The following is a 15,586-nucleotide window of genomic DNA, read 5'->3' on the forward strand; positions in this document are numbered from 1 at the left end:
AGGTCTAGATGTCTTCAGTATCTCTCTCTCTCTCTCCTCTCTCTCTCTCTCTCTCTCTCTCTCCTCTTTGTATTTTTAAATAGAAAAAATATAAATTTTTGCAAGAAACTAATGAAGAGATGCTAAGACATTTGACTCTTCAACATGTCTTCAAAACCCTGCTCCCAGACTCAGAAAGAGGCTTCATGTCTTCAAAATCTTCGGAGCCGTCTCCTTGTCATCTATCGATTTTTTCAAAATATAGCTAATACGGGATGAAGAAGTCGGTATATACTTTGAGAATGCATCCTATATTGTCAAAAGTGCTTACAACCAGCTTTGGAATGTTTTTATTAACCGTCGGAGCCCTTTTCGGAGGACTCAACTTGGCTCACGGAGAGAGAGTTCTTCAGGAACGAAGCTCTCTTTGTGAAGATTATCTGTTATATCTCAACGGGAAGTTGAACACTTTCCAAAAATCTTGGACCTTCAGGCTGTTCTCGTGGCTTCTACCAGAGGTGCCGCGCTTGCAGAACTGCTTTGGAGGAGGAGTTGGAACTAATAGCTCGCAGACTTCACTTCTACGAAGAGCGATAAACTTCTTCCCATTTGTTGGAAGGATGTGGAATGCCTTTGAAGATGCTCAACAATGCAAAATGACTGCAAGTGGAATGAAGACTCAAATCGACCAATTCAACGAAAACCTGAAATCCTATTGGATACTCCCAAGACTGCTTCCGGATTTGAATACAGAAAAACCTTTCTGTACACTCGAAAATGGAGCGGTTAGTAACCTCATGTTGGCAGGTGCTGCAGGTTGTCTTTTCCTTGGAGGAGCAATCATTGCGATGAGTGTTATGTCTTCTAAGAAAGAGGAAAAAAGAGCAAATGCCCAACAGGAGGAAGCTAACGATATTGAAGAAACCGGTGACGCTTATGGATCAGAGGAGAAGACAGAAGAAAACTCTAACTCTTTGGAGATCGAATTGGAAGACACGTCAAGTGAAGAAGAAATTTTCGAATCTTCTGAAGAAACAGAAAATGGTGAAGAATTGCAAGGAAATTATCAAGTAGAAATTAGGGAAGCAGCGGAGGATAATGAACCAGAAGAAGAATATGAAACTGTGGAAATCGTTATTGAAGAATCTTCAGAAAAGGAGGAAAATTCGGATTCTTCCGAGAGCGTAAAAGAGGAAGACATTTTGGGCTCATCCGTTCAAAACCAATTTAGTTTCTTGCCTGACGAAATGGAAGAATCAGAGGAAGAGGATGAAGAATCAGAGGTAGAGGAAGAAGAATCAGAGGAAGAGGAAGAATCAGAACAAATTACTGAAGATTCAGATGATGAGGAAGAACTAATACAAAATACTGAAAACTCAGAGGAGGAGGAAAATTCTGATTCTTCTGAGAGAGAAATGGAGGAAGAATTTTCAGGTATTTCCGTACAAAACCGATTTAGTTTCATCCTCTTCTGATTCTTCCATTTCGTCAGGGAAATGAAAGAATCAGAAGAGGATGAAGAATCAGAGGTAGAGGAAGAAGAATCAGAGAAAGAGGAAGAAGAATCAGAGAAAGAGGAAGAATCAGAACAAATTACAGAAGATTCAGATGATGAGGAAGAATCGGAACAAAATACGGAAGATTCAGAAGAGGAGGAAGAATCAGAACAAAATACTGAAGTTTCAGTAAGTGATGAGGAATCAGAGGAAGAAGAAGAATCAGGGGAAGAATCAGAGGAAGAGGAATCAGAAGAAGAGGAAGAATCAGAAGAAGAGGAAGAATCAGAGGAAGACGAAGAGTCAGAGGAAGAAGACTCAGACGAAGAAGAAGAATCGGAGGATGAAGAAGAATCCGAGGAAGAGGATGAAGATTCAGACGATAAGGAAGAATCGGAACAAAATACTGAAGATTCAGAAGTGGATGAAGATACAGAAAAAGAGGATGAAAAAACCGAAGGCGGCCCCTGCAAAGGCAAAGGTCATCATCTGCCAAAACAAGAGCGTGCTAAAGGAATGCCCCGCAGAGGATTCCAGGGTCGTCAAAAGCCTAAAAGACAAAATCCAGGACCAAAAAAGATTGGCAAGAAGGACACAAAGGCCAAGAACCGAAAGAAGCAACATGTTGAAAAACAGCCCAAGATGCACATTCCCAGGAATCAGTTCCAGAGGAACAGAAGGATGGTGTAAATATGACGCGTCTTGCTTGGAGGATGCTTGGACCAGCTTACAAGGCTGGCTTTGCAGAAAGGAGTAGCTGAGCTGCTTCTAGTATGCTATGTTCCCTGGTGGGGTCGTACAGGGGCTTCGTCAGGTGAACAAAAGGTCGGACATCTAGGTCTATTCTTTCGGATACTAACCTTCGGGTGGTTCTGGGGGAATAACCTAGAAGACCGGCTATGCAGAGGGAAAACGCTCGGCTTTTTCTACTATACAGTCAAGTCCTTATAGGATGGCCCAAGAGAGTTCCTCTACTAAAAAAAAAAAAAAAAAAAAAAAAAAAAAAAAAAAAAAAAAAAAAAAAAAAGACTTGTAAATCCAAAAAAATTGTAAAAGCTAAAAAATCTAAAAATAAATGATACATTTTTTTTAATTAAAAATGGTATAAATATCCAAAAAAAATACTTAAAAAATTTAAAAAATCCAAAAAAATAAAAAAAAAATAAAAAAACCAGAAAAAACTAAAAAAAAAATTAAAAGGTAAAAAAAAAAATCCCCCCCCAAATAAAAAAAAACAGAAAATCAGAAAAATATAAAAAGAAAGAAAGTAGGGGAAGAGGGTCGTGGGAACCAAACCTGCAAAAGTGAGATGGCCAAGCCTACCTGATGAGCCCTTTGGTAAGGGCGAAACCCTTAGGTCTTTCACAGTAGTAGTAGTAGTAGTAGTAGTAGTAGTAACAACATTATATATATATATGGGTTAGTCACTGTCTATATAAGCTTGCCGACCAGGGTTCGATTCCCGGCCGGAGCCAAGCTCTTGTCTTTGTGAGATTTCGCCTGGGGCTCTGATCCCGAGGTCGTTAAGAGAATCCAGACATTAATATATCAAAATATATATGGCTTATTTGAATATATATATATATATATATATTCAAATAAGCCATATATATTTTTGATACATTAATGTCTGGATTCTCTTAACGACCTCGGGATCAGAGCCCCAGGCGAAATCACACAAAGAGAAGAGCTTGTGTCCGGCCGGGAATCGAACCCTGGTCGGCAAGCTTGTACAGACAGTGACTAAACCACTTGGCCAAGTGGTTTAGTCACTGTCTGTACAAGCTTGCCGACCAGGGTTCGATTCCCGGCCGGACACAAGCTCTTGTCTTTGTATGATTTCGCCTGGGGCTCTGATCCCGAGGTCGTTAAGAGAATCCAGACATTAATGTATCAAAAATATATATGGCTAATTTGAATATGAAAAACACGTCTAAATGTGCAAAATTTATCATATATATATATATATATATATATATATATATATATATATATATATATATATATATATATATATATATGATAAATTTTGCAGATTTAGACATGATTTTCATATTCAAATAAGCCATATATTTTTTATACATCAATGTCTGGATTCTCTTAACGACCTCGGGATCAGAGCCCCAGGCGAAATCACACAAAGACAAGAGCTTGTGACCAGCCGGGTAAGTTACTGTTTATACAAGCTTCCCAGACAAGGATTCGACTCCCGGCCGGTCACAAGCTCTTGTCTATGCGTGATTTCGCTTGGGGCTCTGATCCCGAAGTTGTGAAGAGAATCCAGACAATACTGTATCAAGAATATGTGGCTTATTTGTATATATATATATATATATTTATATATATATATATATATATATATATATATATATATATATATATATATATGTCATGTCAAGGGCCTCAATATTTCAGATAGGTTTACTGAGGGGAATACATTTATCACTACTCTTCCCAAAATTATCGGGGCCAACTGTCTCCCTCTTCAGGTGAGTCGACATACTTGAAGAGGGAGGCAATTGCCCCCCCCCCCTTCTGAAGAATGATAGATAAATACATTTGGTACTTTCCTGTTATTGCCCCACCACTAATTTCGTGATATTAACATTATTATTTTTTCCACATTTTTTAAATTTCATTATTCTGAACAGTTTTTCTATTTTTCTTTTTCAGATAAAACAAGCCCACAAATGGATAATTTAAAGACACTCATTCGAAAACTTGACAACGAAGAGAAATGCATAAAATGGTTAAAAGAGTTTGGAATCATGCATTGTTATTATTATTATTATTACTAGCCGAGCTACAACCCTAGTTGGTAAAGCAAGATGCGATGAGCCCAAGGGCTCCAACAGTGAAAATGTGCAAATGGGCACTCAATGAATCTAGGAGGAAACGTGAATGGGTGGCGTTGTTCTAAAAGGGACTGTAGAAGAAAAAGGAGTACGAACGAATATTTGGCTTGTTATATCAAGGCTGCCTTTTGAGGATATAACTCTTCGTTTATTCATGGGCGTATGAGCTGACTTCAATAAAATAATGCGAGAGAGAACTTGGAATAAATAAAAACACAACGGTTGACTGGAACAATTACATGCGAGAGGTATGTCTTTGGAAGCTTCTTAGATATCCTGATGTAATTGGAGGACCAGGTATGAGCTAATGATGGGGGGTTTCGGGGAGACTATAGGTCTACCTGTTGAGTCACCAACAGCCAATGCCTCGCCACCCTTGGCTCTAGCTTGGGTGGAGAGGCGGCTTGGGCGCTGATCAAATCTGTATATGGTCAGTCTCAGGGGCACTGTCACTGTCCATTGCCTCTGCCATTCATGAGTGACCTTTAAACCTTTGAATTTAATTACGAGTTCTCTTGCTTGAGAGTACACTTGGGCACACTATTCTATCTTATTTCTCTTCCTCTTGTTTTGTTAAAGTTTTTATAGTTTATATAGGAAATAGTTATCTTAGTGATGTTACTGTTCTTAAAATATTTTATTTTTCCTAGTTTCCTTTCATCACTGGGAAATTTTCCCTGTTGGGGCCCGTGGGCTTATAGCATCCTGCTTTTCTAACTACGTTTGTAGCTTAGCAAGTAGTAATAATAATAATAAAAATAATAATAATAATAATAATAATAATAATAATAATAATAGTAACAATAATAAAAATAATAATTATCATCATTATTATTTTAATGATGTTACTATTCTTAAAATATGTTATTTTTCCTTGTTTCCTTTCCTCACTGGGCTATTTTCAATGTTCGAGCCCCTGGGCTTATAGCATTCTGGTTTTCCAACTAGGGTTGTAGCTTAGCAAGTAATAATAATAATAATGATAATAATAATAATAATAATAATAATAATAATAATATATGAAGCGACACTAGGATTACTGAGACATCACGAGAGAGAGAACATTCCTTCTGTATTAATTGAATCCTACAGAGCCATGAGAAAGGTGTTACACTATTGCTTCAGAAGGAAATTCTCTTAACGCACAAATAAAGGAAAAGAACTGACAGCTTCAGAGACGCAGAGCCCTTTTGTCTCTGACACAGAGGCTGCTTGAAGTGGAATTTACTCCGCAAAGAAATATATTGAATGCTATAAATTCTAGATCTATGATTAGCAAACTTTAGAGGTTGGTTTTCTATGTGGGATACGAGAGAAGAAATGTAAAATGAAATGATGGGAGATCATAGTTAACAATGGAAAAAAACGTTGTATAGACACATACAGAAATATATACATATATATATATATATATATATATATATATATATATATATATATATATGTGTGTGTGTGTGTTTGTGTGTGTGTGTGTCTATGCGCGTGTATATGTATGCATGAACATGAAATTGTGTACATATATATATATATAATATATATATATATATATATATATATATATATATATATATATATATATTATATATATATATATACATACTTTATATATGTATGTATATAAATATATATTCTATAATATATATAAATTATATATAAACATATATATATAAACATATATATATATATATATATACATATATATATATATATATAGATATATAAATGTATATATATATATATATATATATATATATATATATATATATATATATATATATATATATATATATATATATCAAATTCTTTATTTGAGCTGTAGAGCCATATACAAAATATTACAATAAAATTAATAGTTATATACAAATATATTAGGAGTAAAACAAAAGGTCTAAACACAGAAAATGTGTTTAGACCACTTTTTAAAAACTAATGATTTTTTAAAGCTATCACTGTTAAAAATTGCACAAATTAAGTGGTTTTTTGAACTCTTTGCTCTCTGAAACAAACTTACAATACATTTTCTCACTAATTCATCAAATGTTGGTATTCCTAAAGAAACAAAGTGTCCGCTTACTCTCGAAAACCTTTCTATTCCCATCAGGTACCTAAAAGAGTCATTGTAACATATCTTAAGTTTTCGTAGGGTTTCCTTTTTACATATCATTGCCAGAGGCATACAATACAGGGAAGTACAGAAAGATCTGAACAAATGTACTTTTGCCTTATCATTGAACATGTGAAAGTTCCTTAGCAACATATTGCCTCGCAAGCATTGCCCTCGATAGAGTGATGCAATATGGTCATCGTCCTTTAGATTGTCATTAATATTCATGCCAAGATATTTACATGACTTAACGACTTCCAACCTGACGTCATTAATATAGAGTGACGGTTCACTAAATGACATGAAATTCCAGGGCTTTATAACAAGAACTTTGGTCTTGTCAGGATTGGCTTCAAGATAATGGTATTTCAAATATTCCATAGTTTTATCTATGAGTATTTGCAACGCTTTTAAAGATGGGGCTAAAAGTATTATATCATCTGCATAAAAGATATGATTCACCTTAACCTCTCCCACTGTGCAACCACCTTCCCTGCTGAGGACCTTTGTACTTAAGTCATCCACATATACGGCAAACAGAAGTGCTGATAGAACACTACCCTGTCTAATACCACAACTGGGTTTAAAAGGAGAGGAAAGACTATTGCCCCACATTACTCTAAAGTCCTGAGTTTTGTACCAGTACTGTAGCAGTGCTATAATGTAAAATGGCACATGTCTTCTCTTTAAAATTTGAAATAATCTTTCATGACACACTTTATCGAAAGCCTTGGACATATCCATTGCGCATACAAAAACTGGAGTGTTTTTTGACCTATAAAACTGGCATGTTTGTTTAAAAAGAAAAAGGGCCATATCAGTGCTGTGTTTAGTTTTATAAGCAAATTGATTATCGGAAGTTGTTAACAAGTCTTTGCATCTTTGTAGGATGATGCATTCAAATAGCTTAGAAATAATAGAGGCAAGGGCTATTGGACGATAGTTATTCTTATCAGAGAGAGACTTATGGTGATCTTTAACTAAATTCAGAATTTTTATTTCAGTCAGATTTTTTGATACGAAGTGATGTCTGCACAAACAAGTGAACAAAAGTGACAGATGCACATACAGAGTTGGATGGGCATATCGTAAGTGATTCCCTGTGATTCCATCCAGGCCCGGGGCACTATTTAACGAAAGGGATTTTAAAGCATCTTTGACGTCTTTAACGGAAACAATTGGTATGGTGCTTTCTTCATCTTCATTTTCCATCGATAAAGACATTTTTGGATGGTTCGTGCCTTCCATAATATGAGCATAATGATTCTTCCAACCTTCTGCAATGTTTGACTCTCCCCTTATTCCATCAATACTAACCGGTAGTTTGGTAGTTTTCTTTCTTATTTTGTTTATTGTTTTCCAAGGATTTCTCCTGCTCATATCTCTAGCGATTTTTTCCTTTGTTGTTTTGTTTACCGTCTTCTTGCAGACTTTGAGTGCCTTTTTAAAATTTCGTTTAGACAGGACCATCTCGTCGTATTGCACACCCGATATCGGCATTCCCATTTCCTTCCATAATATATATATATATATATATATATATATATATATATATATATATATATATATATATAATCACAGTAACTCATCAGCCCAATGTTGTGAGATTACACGTCTCCACAAAAAGATATGACAAAAAATTTAACTACTTTGAAAATAAAAAACGAAATTACTTAAATGAGGATTATATATACACACACACACACACACACACACACATATATATATATATATATATATATATATATATATATATATATATATATATATATATATATATATATATATGGAGAGAGAGAGAGAGAGAGAGAGAGAGAGAGAGAGAGAGAGAGAGAGAGAGAGAGAGATTTAATATAATCCATCCATGGTCCCTGCCACAAAAATAAAAAAAAAGGAAAGAAGGTAAAAAGACAAGTCTTCACCGTACCCCATAATTACATGCAAAACACGAAACCAAAAGCCCCAAAAACTCTCGAATGATCTTTCCTCTCCTTCAAAAGTCCACAACTAGTCCATGGGAAATAGCTTTTTAGGTCAAACAAATTGCAATATTTTGTTTTATTGCATGAACATGTTATATGGACTCTTAGAAACACCATATCCAAAATGGGACAAATTCGGCTATTTTGAAGTTGTGAAAATCACACTTTTAACGTTTTCGGAGAGTACATTTTTCCATATATTCCCGTTTTTCTCCAAAACGGTTCATCGTACGGGTAAGATGTATTGGTACAAAAGCAATAGAAAATTAAATTCTGTACATGTTTGTCTCTATAAGTATTTACCCTAAAATGGAAAGTTTTTGCGCAAACAAGCCCGGAATTGGAATACACACATTTTGGAGAAACTGAAAAAAATTGACTTTGTACTCACATTTACCTGAATATCTCTTAAACTACTAACTTTACGGTAAAATGTCATCGAATTACTCATTTAGAGTGAAGATTTTTCTTTATTTTGGCGTATTTACTTTCCATTATATCTTTATATTTTGCAAAAGAAACACACACACAAATAGACAATTTTAATTCATGCAAAACAGATGAAAATAGAAGGTTCAGTAAAACAAATTGCAATAGTTTATTCTATGCACGAATGTCTCATTTGGACTCTTTGGAACACCACAGTAAATAATATGACAAATTCGGCCATTTTGAATTTGAGTAATTCCGTATTCAAAATGGCGACCGTTCTCACTGTTTGAACTGATGTATCTTAAATTTCCACTTTTTAATGCCTGCATGGCCGATAACAGAATATTCTGTTAGCACGAAGCAAGCTTCTGCCACTTCATTGCAGATAATGTTGACCACAATACAGTAACAATTACTGGAAAGGACACTTATCATGGCATGGGTCTGATGTGTGCAGTCACACCACCAGTAGCCACATCGCAAACAGTCATTCGGAATTCAGAATATTTTAAGACCAAGCCAAAAAGTATTGCATTAAAAAGATATAGAAAACTTGGAAAGGTGGGAGACATGTTGAACTACAAAACAGTATTGTCCATTGTCCATGATGACATCAGAGAACATCTTGATACCCTTTGGAAGATTTCATTTCCTTATAAATGCAACAGGCCAGGATGGTCCGGCTTTATGCAGACCATTACCCGAGGTAGCCAATTAGGAAAAGCATCCTTCCACTTCTTACCAATGGTTGACTTGGATCCAAACAATTTAAGCTGTATCTTTACTACCCTGATGTTTGTAAATGACGAGTACATTAAATACAACATATCGCCTGCCATCACATTTGATCAACCCTTGTTGCTCAAGGCAAGGCATATCATCAGCCATGAAAACCAACTCAAACATATTGTTCTCATCCTAGGGCCATTCCATACCTCAATGAGCTTCCTGGACACTATGGGTCACATCATGAAAGATAGTGGACTGAGAACACTACTGGACCTTGTGTATGGGCCCAACACTGTCAACCTTATGCTGACTGGAAAGGCATATGAGCGAGCAGTACGTGGCCACTTCTTAGTTAATGCTGCTTTGAATGTATCAGTGGTCAAGAAAGCATCAGATCATGAGGCCACTCAGAATTCAATAGATGGAGCAGTACAGAAGTTTGACAAAGTTCTTCGATCAACAGAAACATAAGTGGAAACTGAAGACCAGGACATATTGGCAGTTGAAGAGAGGCTCAGAGATATTCAGGATCAGCTACAACAGAGCCCAAATGGAAAATTATGGGTTCAGTACATGGAGATGATGGATATCCTGTGATCTGCACTCAGAGGTCAAAGAACCAGTCAGCCAACATTGTACTTCAGGGCACTACAAAGAATGCTTCCATTTATTGCTGCCTCTGGACACAATAACTACACAAAATCAGCACATCTATTCCTCCAGGACATGGTGGACCTACAGAAAACGAATGAGAAACTATATGACCAACTTAATGAGTCTGGTTTGTTCTTCATTAGGAGATCGGACAAATACTGTTAATGAAATCCATAAAATCAACGGGAGGCTTAACACATGGACGAGGTATGGATGAAATTCAACGAACAAAATGGTTACAAGCCATGCCAGTCTTTGCTCAGATAAGTGATGAAGTAAAGAGTGTCCAGGAGAAGACTGGCACTGAAAGAAACAAAGACTTGACTGAATCCAGAAGGATGAGAGATCAGGAGGATACTTCAAAGATTTTCCAGTACCTAGAACATCATAGTCCTTTCACAGAAAATGAGTATTTGTACAACATTATTTCAGGATTATCCGCACCACAGTCAAATGCTCACCATGCCAAAGATTTTGGGAACAATATAATCAAAATGATGGAAGACCAAAATGCAGCAAACTATATCTTCAGAAAGAAACACCAAATCAAGACAATGGGTCAGAAGATAGTAACAGATGGAGTTGAAGTGCAGGTAGATCCTCAAGCTCTATTTCAGCAGTTACTTGTGATAGCCAGTAATGCTGAAATCAGCTTAAGTGAAACCATGAGGTTTGAGCTCTCTGTATACCCACCATCACTGTTCACAAGCAATGAACTTCCTCGAAGTGCCACCAAATCTCACCTTGCAGATGCCATATCAAAATCCACAATAAGTCAAGCTGAGTCAATCCCTGATGCTGAATGTTCTGTTTTTGATGGTGGATCCTTGCTTCAACGCATCAAATGGACTGCAGGAGAAACATATGAAGATATTGCATCCAAATATGTTGTTCTTTTCAAGAGAAATAGCTATCCTATTGTTGTCTTCGATGGATATAGCAATACTGCATCGACAAAATATGACTCACCTGACACGCACTAAAGTCTTTACCTTTGGAACTAAGGAGGCATTTCTAGCAAACCATAAAAACAAACAGAGATTTATCAACTTTCTGTCTGAAACTCTGAAGGAGCATGGTGTATCTACAAAGCATGCAGAGGGAGATGCAGATTTTCTAATAGTGCAAGAGGCAGTTAACATGGCAGTTAGCAAGGTAACATACGTTATAGCAGAGGATACTGACATTTTGGTGCTTCTCTGTCATCACATGAAGTCTACCAGTCAGCCCCTGTTCATGGTATCACAGAAATCCAATATGAAGCATCCCATTTGGAACATCGGAGAAATTAGTGCACGACTCGGTGAAGAATGCTGCAGGTGTTTGCCATTTATGCATGCTCTGTGTGGATGTGACACCACGTCAAGGTTAAACAAAATAGGAAAGGGTGCTGTACTGGAAAAACAAAGTGTTCTCTGTGAGTGTGCTGTGCCATTCTTGTCTCTCAGCTCAACTCACGAGGAAATAAAAATAGCAGGAGAACAAGCAATTATTCAGATGTACAGCTCTAACAGTGATTGTGCAACTCTTGATGACCTGAGAAAGAAAAAGTTTCAGGGCAAAGTCATCAAGAGTTTGAGAAGTGTTGATGAGAAAGACCTGCCACCTATTAGTAATGCAGCAAAATATCACTCTTTCCGGGTTTATTATCAAACACAATTCTGGCCAGGTAACAGTGATATTAAACCTGACGATTGGGGCTGGAAGAGAAATAGAAGAAACTTAATTCCTTGCACGATGGACAACAGCCTTGCGCCTGATGCCTTGCTGAGAGTAATCAGATGCAAATGCAAAGGCTTTTGTGACACTCAGCACTGCTCATGCAAAAAACACAGGTTATATTGTACAGATTTTTGTGAGGAGTGTCAAACTAGCACTTGTGTTAACGAAGACACTTAACATGATTAATTTAGTTTGTGCATGTATTTTGAGCAACAATGATTGTATTTTTTTATTTCTGTTATTTTCAAACACCGTCAAGAGCTAATCAATAATTTGATCGTTTTTCATTTTAGTTAATCTTGCATATATTACAACCATTGTAAAACCCAAGAAAATTGCAAAGGTAATTTTCTTTTTGAAATATTAAGTGCAGCCTTCATTTCAACCACGGGCCCACAGAGGTCACGGGTGAAAACTGATATCTGCAGTAAATTCCTGGAGACCATGCTTTTTTGAGTAATATATATATATATATATATATATATATATATATATATATATATATATATATATATATATATATTTAAAAGTGGAAATTTTAGTGGATACTTCCATTCACACAATGAGAACGGCCGCCATTTTTAATACGGAATTACACAAACTCAAAATGGCCGAATATGTCATATTATTTACTGTGGTATTCCAAAGAGTCCAAGTGACACATTCGTGGATAGAAAAAACTATTGCAATTTGTTTTACTGAACTTTCTATTTTCATCTGTTTTCCATGAATTAAAATTATGTCTATTTTTGTGTGTGTTTCTTTTGCAAAAATATCAAGATATAATGGAAAGTAAATACGTCAAAATAAAGAAAAATCTTCACTCTAAAGGAGCGATTCTATGGCATTTTACCGTAAAGTTAGTAGTTAAGGAGATATTTAGGTAAATGTGAGTACAAAGTCGATTTTTTCAGTTTCTCCAAAATGTGTGTATTCCAATTCCGGGCTTGTTTGCGCAAACACTTTCCATTTTAGGGTAAATACCTATGAGGACAAACATGTGTAGAATTTAATTTTCTATCGTTTTTGTACCAATACCTCTTATCCGTATGATGAACCGTTTTGGAGAAAAACGGGAAAATATGGAAAAATGTACCCTCCGAAAACGTTAAAAGTGTGATTTTCACAACTTCAAAATGGCCGAATTTGTCCCATTTTGGATATGGTGTTCCTAAGAGTCCATATAACATGTTCATGCAATAAAGCAAAATATTGCAATTTGTTTGACTAAATAACCTTTTTGGCCTATTTCCCATGGACTATATTTGTAAACTTGCAATTTAGTTATATAAAATCTAAGAATGTCATAAATATAAGAATACAATATACTGACGTAGTAATGCAAATTATGAACAAATATAAGGCAAATATACAATCAAATGTCATCGTATATTCCCGTAAGCATTAACGCTCTGAATGTTTGACCGCTTGCTCAATAGATGGAGCCATTCGTTTCGTATGGGAGTATCTGGCATCTTTTATTCGCATACTCATTTGAGTGGTATTAGGCTCCGCTCAGCCTTCCTATCTTCCTTCAGTATACAGTCTTTGGTTTTCAGAGCATGTTTCTACGAGCCTTGAAGGTGTGAAGGTTAGTCGTGTTGATTACTGAAATATATTTTATAATTAGTAAGATTATACATTACCTTTATCAAATTTATAGAAAAAACAAATGTAGCCATTTTATATGTTAATAAGAATGCCATTGGTTTTATCAAGATGCAAAAAAAAAAAAATGGTACAAATTGGAGAAAATCTAGACAAAGGCATGTCAGGAGCCTTTTATCCGGCTTTGGACTAGAAACAGTAATATATATATATATATATGTATATATATATATATATATATATATATATATATATATATATATATATATATATGGTAAATTTTTAGTTTCAGCCAAATTTGGAAAAATGCAATAAAAATATATTTGTTGCATCAATAGTGTGGTTTCAATGAATTTAACGTTTATTTTGACTGCAAACCAACCGATTTAGAGATTTACTATGTATACCCTAGTTCATCCCACCAATTATGGGGGACACCCTTTGGGAACCGGGGTTTTGGGTGGGGGAAGGGGGGGGAGGGTGTTGGGGCATTGAATGATATTTGCAATAAATGAATAATTAATGTTTCAGCACCCCTCCCCCATACCCCTAACTAGGCCTACCGGGGGGAGGGGGGTAGGGCCCCCCAGCGACCCCCCCTTAAAGCCACAGTAATTTTCAGGGCACCACAGAACCTAACAAACCCACCTAACCTAACCTAGGGGCCCTGTACCCCTACCGGGGGGGGGCTTCGCCCCCCCTGCCACCCCCCCTTATGGCCAAAGTAATTTTCAAGGCACCACAGAACCTAACAAACCCACCTAACCTAACCTAGGGGCCCTGTACCCCTACCGGAGGGGGCTTCGCCCCCCCTGCGACCCCCCCTTAAGGCCACAGTAATTTTCAGGGCACCACAGAACCTAACAAACCCACCTAACCTAACCTAGGGGCCCTATACCCCTACCGGGGGGGGCTTAGCCCCCCCTGCGACCCCCCCTTATGGCCAAAGTAATTTTCAAGGCACCACAGAACCTAACAAACCCACCTAACCTAACCTAGGGGCCCTGTACCCCTACCGGGGGGGGCTTCGCCCCCCCTGCGACCCCCCCTTAAGGCCACAGTAATTTTCAGGGCACCACAGAACCTAACAAACCCACCTAACCTAACCTAGGGGCCCTGTACCCCTACCGGGGGGGGGGCTTCGCCCCCCCTGCGACCCCCCCTTATGGCCACAGTAATTTTCAAGGCACCACAGAACCTAACAAACCCACCTAACCTAACCTAGGGGCCCTATACCCCTACCGGGGGGGGCTTCGCCACCCCTGCGACCCCCCCTTATGGCCAAAGTAATTTTCAAGGCACCACAGAACCTAACAAACCCACCTAACCTAACCTAGGGGCCCTGTACCCCTACCGGGGGGGGCTTCGCCCCCCCTGCGACCCCCCCTTAAGGCCACAGTAATTTTCAGGGCACCACAGCACCTAACAAACCCACCTAACCTAACCTAGGGGCCCTGTACCCCTACCGGGGGGGGCTTCGCCCCCCCCCCTGCGACCCCCCCTTTAACCAGGGGTAAATTTGAATATATATATTTTGTTAAATCACTTCTTACCTTAAACGGAAGATGACGATGAAGATGTGGAAGGTTGTGGTTGACCCTCTTCTGAATCATCAAGTACTGGAATACATTCAGATTTGGTACAATACCACACATGTCTATCCTCACGAAAATGTAAAGGCGAATCACATTTACCACACTGGACACTTAAAGGTAATACGGAATGCTCCCTTAGAAAACGATTCACTACTTCAGGAGTTCCATTATAATTCCCATGAAATCGGCCGATCACATCAAAATAGGAATAACGACATATTTCACACAACCGTACCGGAGGATCCATGACAGTAAAATGACGTGTGATGAAAATATAGAAACCGGAACTTTTGAAAACCGAAAACAAACGACAATCACGGGTTTCTCCCATAATGAAATAGGGAAAAAAACAAAATAGTATCGTTTACAATGTTATATTGCACAAAAAACAGATCCTTGAAACAAGACTGAGAGACCAATGAATCGTCCA

This window comes from Palaemon carinicauda, chromosome 28 (assembly GCF_036898095.1).
Source record: "Palaemon carinicauda isolate YSFRI2023 chromosome 28, ASM3689809v2, whole genome shotgun sequence".
NCBI lineage: Eukaryota > Metazoa > Arthropoda > Malacostraca > Decapoda > Palaemonidae > Palaemon > Palaemon carinicauda.